Source organism: Durio zibethinus, chromosome 4 (genome assembly GCF_047325235.1).
Source record: "Durio zibethinus cultivar Kanyao isolate XHJ-2024 chromosome 4, ASM4732523v1, whole genome shotgun sequence".
Taxonomy (NCBI): domain Eukaryota; kingdom Viridiplantae; phylum Streptophyta; class Magnoliopsida; order Malvales; family Malvaceae; genus Durio; species Durio zibethinus.
The window spans coordinates 27,349,144-27,360,907 of NC_143165.1; positions in this window are offsets into that span (position 1 = coordinate 27,349,144).

Genomic DNA, 11,764 nt, shown 5'->3' on the forward strand with positions numbered 1-11,764 from the left:
TGCTCGTTTCGTGGGTTGACTTAGGTATACGGAGTTCATCCCCAGTCTAAGCATACGGAGTTCATTCCCAGTCTAAGTTTCGATCGGACCGAGGGTTGCGGCAGCAGGATCGGTAGCATGCATGGCGGTCGGGCCGATCCCCGGCTTGCGCATTCTACCTCTCTGACCGACTGAGCGGTAGCACGCCCATTTCGTGGGTTGGCTTAGGCATAGGGAGCTCATTCAATGTCTAAGCCCCATCCAGACTGAGGGTTGTGGCAGCGGGACCGACAGCCCGCAGGGGGGATCGACCCGATCCCCGGCTTGCACATTCTACCTCTTCGGCCGGCTGAGCGCCCGCACACCCGTTTCATGGGTTGGCTTAGGCATAGGGAGCTCATTCCATGTCTAAGCCCCAGCTGGACCGGGGGTTGTGGCAGCAGGACCGATAGGATGCAGAGGGATACCGGGTCGATCACCGGTTTGCGCATTATGCCTCTTCGGCCGGCTCAGCGCCCTCACGCTCGTTTCGTGGGTTGACTTATGAATGTAGAGTTCATTTCTTGTCTAAGCATACGGAGCTCATTCCTGATCTAAGATTTGGAGCCACGGTGCACATGCTGGGCTCTGGCATGTGCTGGTGCCACATTTTTTTTTTCCCGGGGCACCTTCATCGGAGCATCACCGGAGCATCACCAGAGAGCCTATCCGGGGGCATTGAGGGTTCCGATGATTGGGGGGGCTGGGGGGTGTGCGCACATGATGTGCGATAGGTACTGGTACTTAGCCATTATATTGGCCCCCTATCCCTCATCAAACCTCGAGAACTCACACCCCCTTAAAGAGCATTTGAGATTTTACAGGTTTGCTGCCAGTAGCCATTAAAGTGTTAGAAATAGGGACAGTTTTTTCAAATGGTCACAAAATTTCTCCACCTTGAGTTTTTAGCTGAATTTTTTTATGCATGCCAACAAAAATACAAGGATCACCTCTACCAAATTTGGGGACAAAACGCTTTCTAAAAAGATTAAAAAAAATCTTGAACTGCAAAAAGTTTCGAAAATCATGAAAAATAGAGAACGGGTTGTCTTGCCACTAAACTTCACATGAAGGCTTAGGGGACCATTGTATGAATTTACAAGCCATAAAAATGGTATTGGCATGGCAGAAATATAAAGATGTGCTTGCACCCACCTACCACCCGTTCGATCTCCGGCCTGCGCATCCTCCCTCTCTGGTCGGTTGAGTGCCCGTACGCTCGTTTCATGGGTTAGCTTAGGCATACGGAGTACATTGCACGTCTAAGCCCCAGCCGGACCAAGGGTTGTGGCAGCAAGACCGGCAGTGGGATCGACAGCATGCAGAGGGGGACTGGGTTGATCCCTGGCTTGCGCATTACGCCTTTTTGGTCGGCCTCTCCGGTCAGCTGAATGTCCGCACGCTCGTTTCATGGGTTAACTTAGGCATATGGAGTTCATCCCTAGTCTAAGCATATGGAGTTCATTCCCAGTCTAAGATCGGATCGGATCTAGGGTTACGGTAGCAGGATCGGTAGCACGCAAGGGGGACCGGATCGATCCCCAACTTGCGCATTCTGCCTGTCCGGCCGATTGAGTGCCCGCACGCTCGTTTCGTGGGTTGGCTTAGGCATACGGAGTACATTCCACGTCTAAGCCCCAGTCGGACTGAGGGTTGTGGTAGCTGGACCGGCAGCGGGATCGGTGGCACGTAGAGGGGGATCGGGCTGATCCCCGGCTTACGCTTTATGCCTCTCCGACTGGCCTCTCCAGTCGACTGAGCGTCGGCACACTCGTTTCGTGGGTTGACATAGGCATACGGAGTTCATCCCTGGTCTAAGCATACGGAGTTCATTCCCAGTCTAAGATCAAACCGGATCGAGGGTTGCGACAGTAGGATCGGAAGCACGAAACTTTCTAAAAAAATTTAAAAAAATCCAAAATCGTAAAATGTTTTAAAAATTATGAAAAATAGAAAACGGGTCATCTTGCCACGAAACTTCACATGAAGGCTTAGGGGACCATTGTATGAATTTACAAGCCATAAAAATGGCATTGGCACGGCAGAAATATGAAGATGTGCCTGAACCCACCCACCACCTGTTCGATCCCCGGCTTGCGCATCCTGCCTCACTGGTCAATTGAACGCCCGCATGCTCGTTTCGTGGGTTGACTTAGGCATACAGAGTTCATCCTCAATCTAAACATACGAAGTTCATTCCCAGTCTAAGATCGGACCAGATCGAGGGTTGTGGTAGCAAGATCGACAGCACACAGAGAGGATCGAGCCGATCCCCGGCTTGTGCATTCTGCCTGTCCGGTCGGCTGAGCGCTCGTACGCTCGTTTCGTGGGTTGACTTAGGCATACGGAGTTCATGCCCAGTCTAAGCATACGAAGTTCATTCCCAGTCTAAGATCAGACTGGATCAAGGGTTACGGCAGTAGGATCGACAGCACGCAAGGGGGACCCCCACCGATCCCCGACTTGTGCATTCTGCCTCTCCGATCGGCTGAGCGGCCGTACGTTCGTTTCGTGGGTTGGCTTAGGCATACGGAGTACGTTCCACATCTAAGCCCCAACTGGATCGAGGGTTGTGGTAGCAGGACCGGCAGCAGGATCGGTAGCACGCAGAGAGGGATCGGGCTGATCCCTGGCTTGTGCATTATGCCTTCTGGTCAGTCTCTCTGATCGACTGAGCGTGCGCACGCTCATTTAATGGGTTGACTTAGGCATACGAAGTTCATCCCCAGTCTAAGCATACGGAGTTCATTCCAGTCTAAGATCAGATCGGATTGAGAGTTGTGGCAGTAGGATCGATAGCACGCAGGGGGGATTTGGCCAATCCCTGGCTTGCGCATTTTGCCTCTTCGGCTAGCTGAGCACCCGCACGCCCGTTTCATGGGTTGGCTTAGGCGTAGGGAGCTCATTCCATGTCTAAGCCCCAGCCGGACCGAGGGTTGTGGCAGTGGGACCGACAGCACGCAGAGGGGGATCGGGCTGATCTTTGGCTTGCGCATTATGCCTTTTCGGTCGGCTCAGTACCCGTACGCTCGTTTCATGGGTTGACTTATGCATATGGAGTTCATGCCCAGTCTAAGATCGAATCGGATCGAGGGTTGTGGTAGTAGGATCGACAGCACGTAGGGGAGGATCGGATCGATCCTCGGCTTGTGCATTCTACCTCTCCAGTCGGTTGAGTGCCCGCACACTCGTTTCATGGGTTGGCTTAGGCATACAGAGTTCATTCCATGTCTAAGCATACGGAGCTCATTCCTAAGGTAAAATCTTCTCCACTTCGAGTTTTTAGCTGAATTTTTTTGTGCATGCCAAAAAAAATACAAAGATCAGCTCTACCAAATTTGGGGACAAAACACTTTCTAAAAAAATTAAAAAAAAATCCAACCGTAAAAAGTTTCAACAATCATGAAAAAAAGAAAACGGGTCGTCTTGCCACGAAACTTCACATGAAAGCTTAGGGGACCATTGTATGAATTTACAAGCCATAAAAATGGCATTGGCATGGTAGAAATATAAAGATGTGCTTGAACCCACCTACCACCCATTCGATCCCCGGCTTGCGCATCCTGCCTCTCTAGTTGGTTGAGTGCCCGTGTGCTCGTTTCGTGGGTTGACTTAGGCATAAGGAGTTCGTCCCCAGTCTAAGCGTACGGAGTTCATTCCTAGTCTAAGACCAAATCGAATTGAGGGTTGCGGCAGCAGGATCAACAGCACGTAGGGGGGATCAGGCTGATCCCTGGCTTGTGCATTCTGCCTCTCTGGCCGGCTGAGCGTCCACACGCTCATTTCGTGGGTTCACTTTGGCATATGAAGTTCATCCCCAGTCTAACCATACGGAGTTCATTCCTAGTCTAAGATCAAATCGGATCGAGGATTACGACAGCAGTATCGATAGCATGCAGGGGGATCGGGCCGAGCCCTGACTTGCACATTCTGTTCTCCGATCGGCTAAGCGCCCGCACGCTCGTTTCGTGGCTTGGCTTAGACATACGGAGTACATTCCACGTCTAAGCCCCAGCCAGACTGAGGGTTGTGGTAGCAGGATCGGTAGCGAGATCGGCAGAATGCAGAGGGGGACCAAGTTGATCCTCGACTTAAGCATTATGCCTCTCTAGTCGGCCTCTCCGACTGACTGAGCACTCGCACGCTCGTTTCATGGGTTGACTTAGGCATATGGAGTTCATCCCCAGTCTAAGCATACGGAGTTCATTCCCAATCTAAGATCAGATTGGACCGAGGGTTGCGGTAGCAGGATCGATAGCACACAGGGGGGATCGAGTCGATCCCCGACTTGCGCATTCTGCCTCTCCAACCGACTGAACGCCCGCACACTCGTTTCATGGGTTGGCTTAGGCATACGGAGTTCATTCTATGTCTAAGCATACAGAGCTCATACCCAATATAAGATTTTGAGCCACGATGCACATGCTGGGGTCGGGCATGTGCTGGTATAGTATTTTTTTCGCCTGCGGCACCATCGTCGGAGCATCGCCGGAGAGCCTAACCGACGACATTGGGGGTTCCGACGATTGGGGGGTCGGGGGGTTTACGCACATGATGTGCGATGGGTGCTGGTACTTGGCCCTTATATTGGCCTCCTATCCCTCATCAAACCTCAAGAACTCACACCCCCTTAAAGAGCATTTGAGATTTTATAGGTTTGCTACCAGTAGCCATTAAAGTGTCTGAAATGGGGACACTTTTTTCAAATGGTCACAAAATCTTCTCCACTTTGAGTTTTTAGCTGAATTTTTTTGTGCATGCCAAAAAAAATACAAGGATCACCTCTACTAAATTTGGGGACAAAACTCTTTTTAGAAAAATTCAAAAAAAATCCCGAACCGCAAAAAGTTTTAAAAATCATGAAAAATAGAAAACGGGTCGTCTTGCCACCAAACTTCACATGAAGGCTTAGGGGACCATTGTATGAATTTACAAGCCATAAAAATGGCATTGGAAAGGTAGAAATATGAAGATGTGCTTGAACCCACCTACCACCTGTTCGATCCCCGGCTTGTGCACTTGCCTCTCTGGTCGGTTGAGCGCCCGCACGCTCATTTCGTGGGTTGACTTAGGCATTCAGAGTTTATCCCCAGTCTAATCATATGGAGTTCATTCCCAGTCTAAGATCAGACCAGATCGAGGGTTACCGTAGCAGGATCGACAGCACGCAAGGGGGATCGGGCCAATCCCCGGCTTGTGCACGCTCGTTTCGTGGGTTGGCTTAGGCATACGGAGTACATTCCATGTCTAAGCCCCAGTCGCACCAAGGGTTGTGGTAGCAGGATCGACAGTGGGATCGACAGCATGCAGAGGGGGACCGGGCTAATCCCCGGTTGAGCTTTATGCCTCTCCGACCGGCTGAGCACCCGCACGCTCATTTCGTGGGTTAACTTAGGCATACAGAGTTCATTCCTAGTCTAAGATTGAACCAGATCGAGGGTTGCGACAGCAGGATCGATAGCACGCAGGGGGGATTAGGCCGATCCTCGGCTTGCGCATTCTACCTCTCTGACCGGTTGAGCACCCGCACGCTCATTTTGTGGGTTGGCTTAGGCATACGGAGTACATTCCACGTCTAAGCCCCAGTCAGACCAAGGGTTGTGGTAGCAGGACCGGCAGCAGGATCGACAGCACGCAGAGGGGGATCGGGCTTATCCCCAGCTTGCGCATTATGCCTTTCCGACCGGCCTCTCCGGTCGACTGAGCGCCCGTATGCTCGTTTCGTGGGTTCATTCCCAGTCTAAGCATACGAAGTTCATTCCCAGTCTACCAAATTTGTTGACAAAACTCTTTCTAAAAAAATTTAAAAAAATCTCGAACCGTAAAAAGTTTCAAAAATCGTGAAAAATAGAAAAGGGGTCGTCTTGCCACAAAAATTCACATAAAGGCTTAGGGGGACCATTGTATGAATTTACAAGCCATAAAAATGGCATTGGCACGGCAGAAATATGAAGATGCGCTTGAACCCACCTACCACCCGTTCGATCCCTGGCTTACGCATCCTGCCTCTCTGGTCGGTTGAGCGTCCGCACGCTAATTTCATGGGTTGACTTAGGCATACAGAGTTCATTCCCAGTTTAAGATTAGATTGGATCGAGTCGATTCCTGACTTGCCCATTCTGGCTCTTCAGCCGGCTGAGCGCCCGTACGCTCGTTTCGAGAGTTGGCTTAGGAGTTCATTCCATGTCTAAACATACAGAGCTCATTCCCAATCTAAGATTTTGAGCTCATTCCATGCTTAGGCATAGGCTTGCGCATTATGCCTCTTCGACCGGCCTCTCCGGTCGGCTGAGCACCCGCACGCTCGTTTCGTGGGTTGGCTTAGTCATACGGAGTTCATCCTCAGTCTAAGCATACAAAGTTCATTCCCAGTTTAAGATCAGACCGGATCGAAGGTTGCGACAGCAGGATCGGTAGCACGTAAGGGGACCAAGCCGATCCCCGGCTTACGCATTTGCCTCTTTGGCCAGCTGAGCGCCCGCATGCTCGTTTCAAGGGTTGACTTAGGCATACGAAGTACATTCTACATCTAAGCCCCAGTCAGACCGAGGGTTTTGGCACAGGACTGGTAGCGGGATCGGTAGCACGCAGAGGGGGACCGTGCTGATCCTCGGCTTATGCATTATGCCTATCCGGTCGACCTCTCCGGCTGGCTGAGCGCCCGTATGCTCTTTTCATGGGTTGACTTAGGCATACGGAGTTCATCCTCAGTCTAAGCATACGGAGTTCATTCCCAGTCTAAGATCGGACAGGACCGAGGGATGTGGCAGCAGGATCGACAGCATACAGGAGGGACCGAGCCGATCTTCGGCTTACGCATTTTGCCTCTTCGACCGGTTGAGCACCCGTACGCCCGTTTCATGGGTTGGCTTAGACATCGAGAGCTTATTCCATGTCTAAGCATACGGAGCTCATTCCCAATCTAAGATTTTGAGCCACGATGCAATGCTAGGCTCAGGCATGTGCAGGTGCCACATTTTTTTCACCGGATCACCATCACCGGAGCATCGTCGGAGAGCCTAACCGACGGCATTGGGGTTTTACAAGCCATAAAAATGGCATTGGCACGACAGAAATATGAAGATGTGCTTGAACCCACCTACCACCCGTTCGATCCCTGACTTGCGCATCCTGCCTCTCTGGTCGACTGAGCACCCGCACATTCGTTTCGTGGGTTGACTTTGGCATACGGAGTTCATCCCCAGTCTAAGCATACAAAGTTCATTCCCAATCTAAGATCAGACCGGATCGAGGGTTGCGGTAGTAGGATCAACAGCACGCAGGAGGGATCAGGTTGATCCCCATCTTGCGCATTCTGCCTCTCCGATCGACTGAGTGCCCGCACGCTCGTTTCATGGGTTGGCTTAGGTATACAGAGTACATTCCATGTCTAAGCCCCAGCCAGATCGAAGGTTATGGTAGCAGGACCGATAGCGACATCGGTAGCATGCAGAGGGGGACCGGGCTGATCCCCGGCTTGCGCATTATGCCTCTCTAGCCGGCTGAGCGCCTACACGCTCATTTCATGGGTTGACTTAGGCATACGGAGTTCATCCCCAGTCTAAGCATACGGAGTTCATTCCCAATCTAAGATCGGATCGGATCGAAGGTTGCGGCAGCAAGATCAACAGCACGTAGGAGGGACTGAGCCAATCCTTGACTTGCGCATTCTGCCTCTCCGATCGACTGAGCGCCCGCATGCTCGTTTCGTGGGTTGGCTTAGGCATACAGAGTACATTCCACGTCTAACCCCCAGCCAGATGGAAGGTTGTGGTAGCAGGACTTGCAGCGGGATCGGCAGCATGTAGAGGGGGATCGGGTTGATCCTCGGCTTGCACATTATGCCTCACCAATCGGCCACTCCGATCGGCTGAACGCCCGTACGCTCGTTCCGTGGGTTGACTTAGGCATACGAAGCTTATCCCCAGTCTAAGCATATGGAGTTCATTCCCAGTCTAAGATTGAATCAGATCGAAGGTTGCGACAGCAAGATCCACAGCATGCAGGGGGGACCGAGCCAATCCCCGGCTTGCGCATTCTGCCTCTCTAGTCGGCTGAGCGCCCGCACGCTCATTTTGTGGGTTGGCTTAGGCATACAGAGTACATTCCACGTCTAAGCCCCAGCCGAACTGAGGGTTGTGGCAGCAAGACCAGAAGTGGGATCGATAGTACATAGAGAGGGATCGGGCTGATCCCCGGCTTGCATATTATACCTCTCCGATCGGGCTCTCCGACCGGCTGAGCGCCAACACGCTCGTTTCATGGGTTGATTTAGGCATACGGAGTTCATCCCCAGTCTAAGCATATGGAGTTCATTCCCAGTCTAAGATCAGATCGGAACGAGGGTTGCAGCAGTAGGATCGATAGCATGCAAGAGGGATCGAGCCGATCCCCGGCTTGCGCATTCTGCCTCTCAGGCCGGCTGAGTGCCCGTACACTCATTTCATGGGTTGGCTTAGGTATATGGAGTACATTCCACGTCTAAGCCACAATCGGACCGAGGGTTGTGGAGCAGGACTAGCAGTAGGATCAGTAGCATGTAAAGGGGGATCGGACTTATCCCTGGCATGGGCGTTATACCTCTCTGGCCTCTCTGGTCGGTTGAACGCCTGTACGCTAGTTTCATGGGTTGACTTAGGCATACGGAGTTCATCCCCACTCTAAGCATACGAAGTTCATTCCCAGTCTAAGATCAGACCGGATTGAGGGTTACGACAGCAGGATCAGCAGAACGCAGGGGGGACCGAGCCGAGCCCCGACTTTCACATTCTACCTCTCCGACCGACTAAGCGCCCGCATGCCCGTTTCATGGGTTGGCTTAGGCATAGGGAGCTCATTCCATGTCTAAGCCCCAGCCAGACCGAGGGTTGTGGTAGCGGGATATGCAGTACGTAGAGGGGGACCGGGCCGATCCCCATCTTGCGCATTATGCCTCTTCGGCCGGCTCAGCGCCCGCACGCTCGTTTCGTGGGTTGGCTTAGGCATACGGAGTTCATTCCATGTCTAAGCATACGGAGCTCATTCCCAATCTAAGATTTTTAGCCACGGTGCACATGCTAGGCTCGAGCATGTGCTGGTGTCACATTTTTTTTGACCGAGGCACCATCACCGGAGCATCGTCGGAGAGCCTAACCGACGGCACTGGGGGTCCGATGATTGGGGGGGCCGGGGGTGTGCGCACATGATATGCGATGGGTGCTGGTACTTGGCCCTTATATTGGCCCCCTATCCCTCATCAAACCTTGAGAACTCACACCCCCTTAAAGAGCATTTGAGATTTTATAGGTTTGCTACCAGTAGCCATTAAAGTGTTTGAAATGGCTACTCTTTTTTCAAACGGTCACAAAATCTTCTCCACTTCGAGTTTTAAGCTGAATTTTTTTATGCATTCCAACAAAAATACAAGGATCACCTCTACCAAATGTGAGGACAAAACTCTTTCTAAAAAAATTAAAAAAAATCCCGAACCACAAAAAGTTTTGAAAATTGTGAAAAATAGAAAATGGGTCGTCTTGCCACGAAACTTCACATGAAGGCTTAGGGGACCATTGTATGAATTTACAAGCCATAAAAATGGCATTGACATGGCAGAAATATGAAAATGTGCTTGAACACACCTTCCACCCGTTCGATCCCCGACTTGCGCATCCTGCCTCTCTGGTCAGCAGAGCGCCCGCACGCTCGTTTCGTGGGTTAACTTAGGCATACGGAGTTCATCCACAGTCTAAGCATATGGAGTTCATTCCTAATCTAAGATCGGATCGGATCGAAGGTTGCGATAGCAGGATCGGCAGCACGCAAAGGGGATCGGATCGATCCCCAGCTTGCGCATTCTACCTCTTCGACCAGTTGAGCGCCCGCACATTTGTTTCATGGGTTGGCTTAGGCATACGGAGTACATTCCATGTCTAAGCCCTAACCGAATCGAGGGTTGTGGCAGTAGAACCAACAGCGGGATCAGTAGCACGCAGATGAGAACCAAGCTGATCCCCAGCTTGTGCATTATGCCTCTCCGGCCGGCCTCTTCTGCCGACTGAGTGCCCGCACGCTCATTTCATGGGTTGAAATAGGCATACGGAGTTCATCCCAGTCTAAGCATACGAATTTCATTCCCAGTCTAAGATCGAACCGGATCAAGGGTTACGGCAGCAGGATCGATAGTATGCTGGGGGGATCGAGCGAATCCCCAGCTTGTGCATTCTACCTCATCGGCCGGCTGAGCATCCGCACACTCGTTTCATGGGTTGGCTTAGGCATACGAAGTGCATTCGACGTCTAAGCCCCAGCCGGACCGAGGGTTGTGGCAGTAGGACCGGTAGCGGGATCGACAGCACGTAGAGGGGGATCGGGCTGATCCTCGGCTTACGCATGATGCCTCTCCGACCGACCTCTCCATTCGGCTGAGCGTCCGTGCGCTTGTTTCATGGGTTGACTTAGGCATACGGATTTTATCCCCAGTCTAAGCATAGGAGTTCATTCCCAGTCTAAGAGCGAATCGGATCGAGGGTTGCGATAGCAGGATCGACAGCACAGAGAGGGGACCGAGCCGATCCCCAACTTGTCATTCTGCCTCTCCGGTCGGTTGAGCGCCTGCACGCCCGTTTCATGGGTTGGCTTAGGCATAGGGAGCTCATTCCATGTCTAAGCCCCAACCAGACCAAGGGTTGTGGCTGCAAGAATAGCAGCACGTAGAGGGGGACCGGGCTGATCCCTGGCTTGCGCATTATGTCTTTCGATCGGCTCAGCACCCGCACGTTCGTTTCGTGGGTTGACTTACGCATACGGAGTTCATTCCCAGTCTAAGCATACGGGGCTCATTCCAAGTCTAAGCTTTTGAGCCACGGTGAACATGCTGGGCTCGGGCATGTGCTAGTGCCACATTTTTTTCACCCGGGGCACCCTCGCCGGAGCATCACCGGAGCATAGCCGTAGCATCGTCGGAGAGCCTAACCGACGACATTGGGGGTTCCTGCGATTGGGGGGGCCGGGGGGTGTGCGCACATGATGTGCGATGGGTGCTGGTACTTGGCCCTTATATTGGCCCCCTATCCCTCATCAAACCTCGAGAACTCACACCCCCTTAAAGAGTATTTGAGATTTTAGCTAAATTTTTTCAAACAGTCACAAAATCTTCTCCACTTCAAGTTTTTAGCTAAATGTTTTTATGCATGCCAAAAAAAATACAAAGATCATCTCTACCAAATTTAGGGACAAAACTCTTTCTAAAAAAATTTCAAAAAAATCCTGAACCGTAAAAAGTTTCAAAAATCGTGAAAAATAGAAAACGGGTCGTCTTGCCACGAAACTTCACATGAAGGCTTAGGGGACCAATGAATGAATTTACAAGCCATAATAATGGCATTGGTAGGCAGAAAGATGAAGGTGTGCTTGAACCCACCTACCACCTGTTCGATCTTCGGCTTGCGCATCTTGCCTCTCTGGTCGACTGAACGTCCGCACGCTCGTTTCGTGGGTTAACTTAGGCATACGGAGTTCATCCCTAGTCTAAGCATACGGAGTTCATTCCCAGTCTAAGATTGGACTGAATCGAGGGTTGCAGCAGCTAGATCGGTAGCATGCAGGGGGACCGGGCTGATCCCCGGCTTACGCATTCTGCCACTCTAGCCGGTTGAACGCCCACACGCTCGTTTTGTGGGTTGGCATAAGCATACAGAGTACATTCCACGTCTAAGCCCCAGTCGGACCGAGGGTTGTGGCAGCAGGACCGACAGCGGGATCGGCAGAG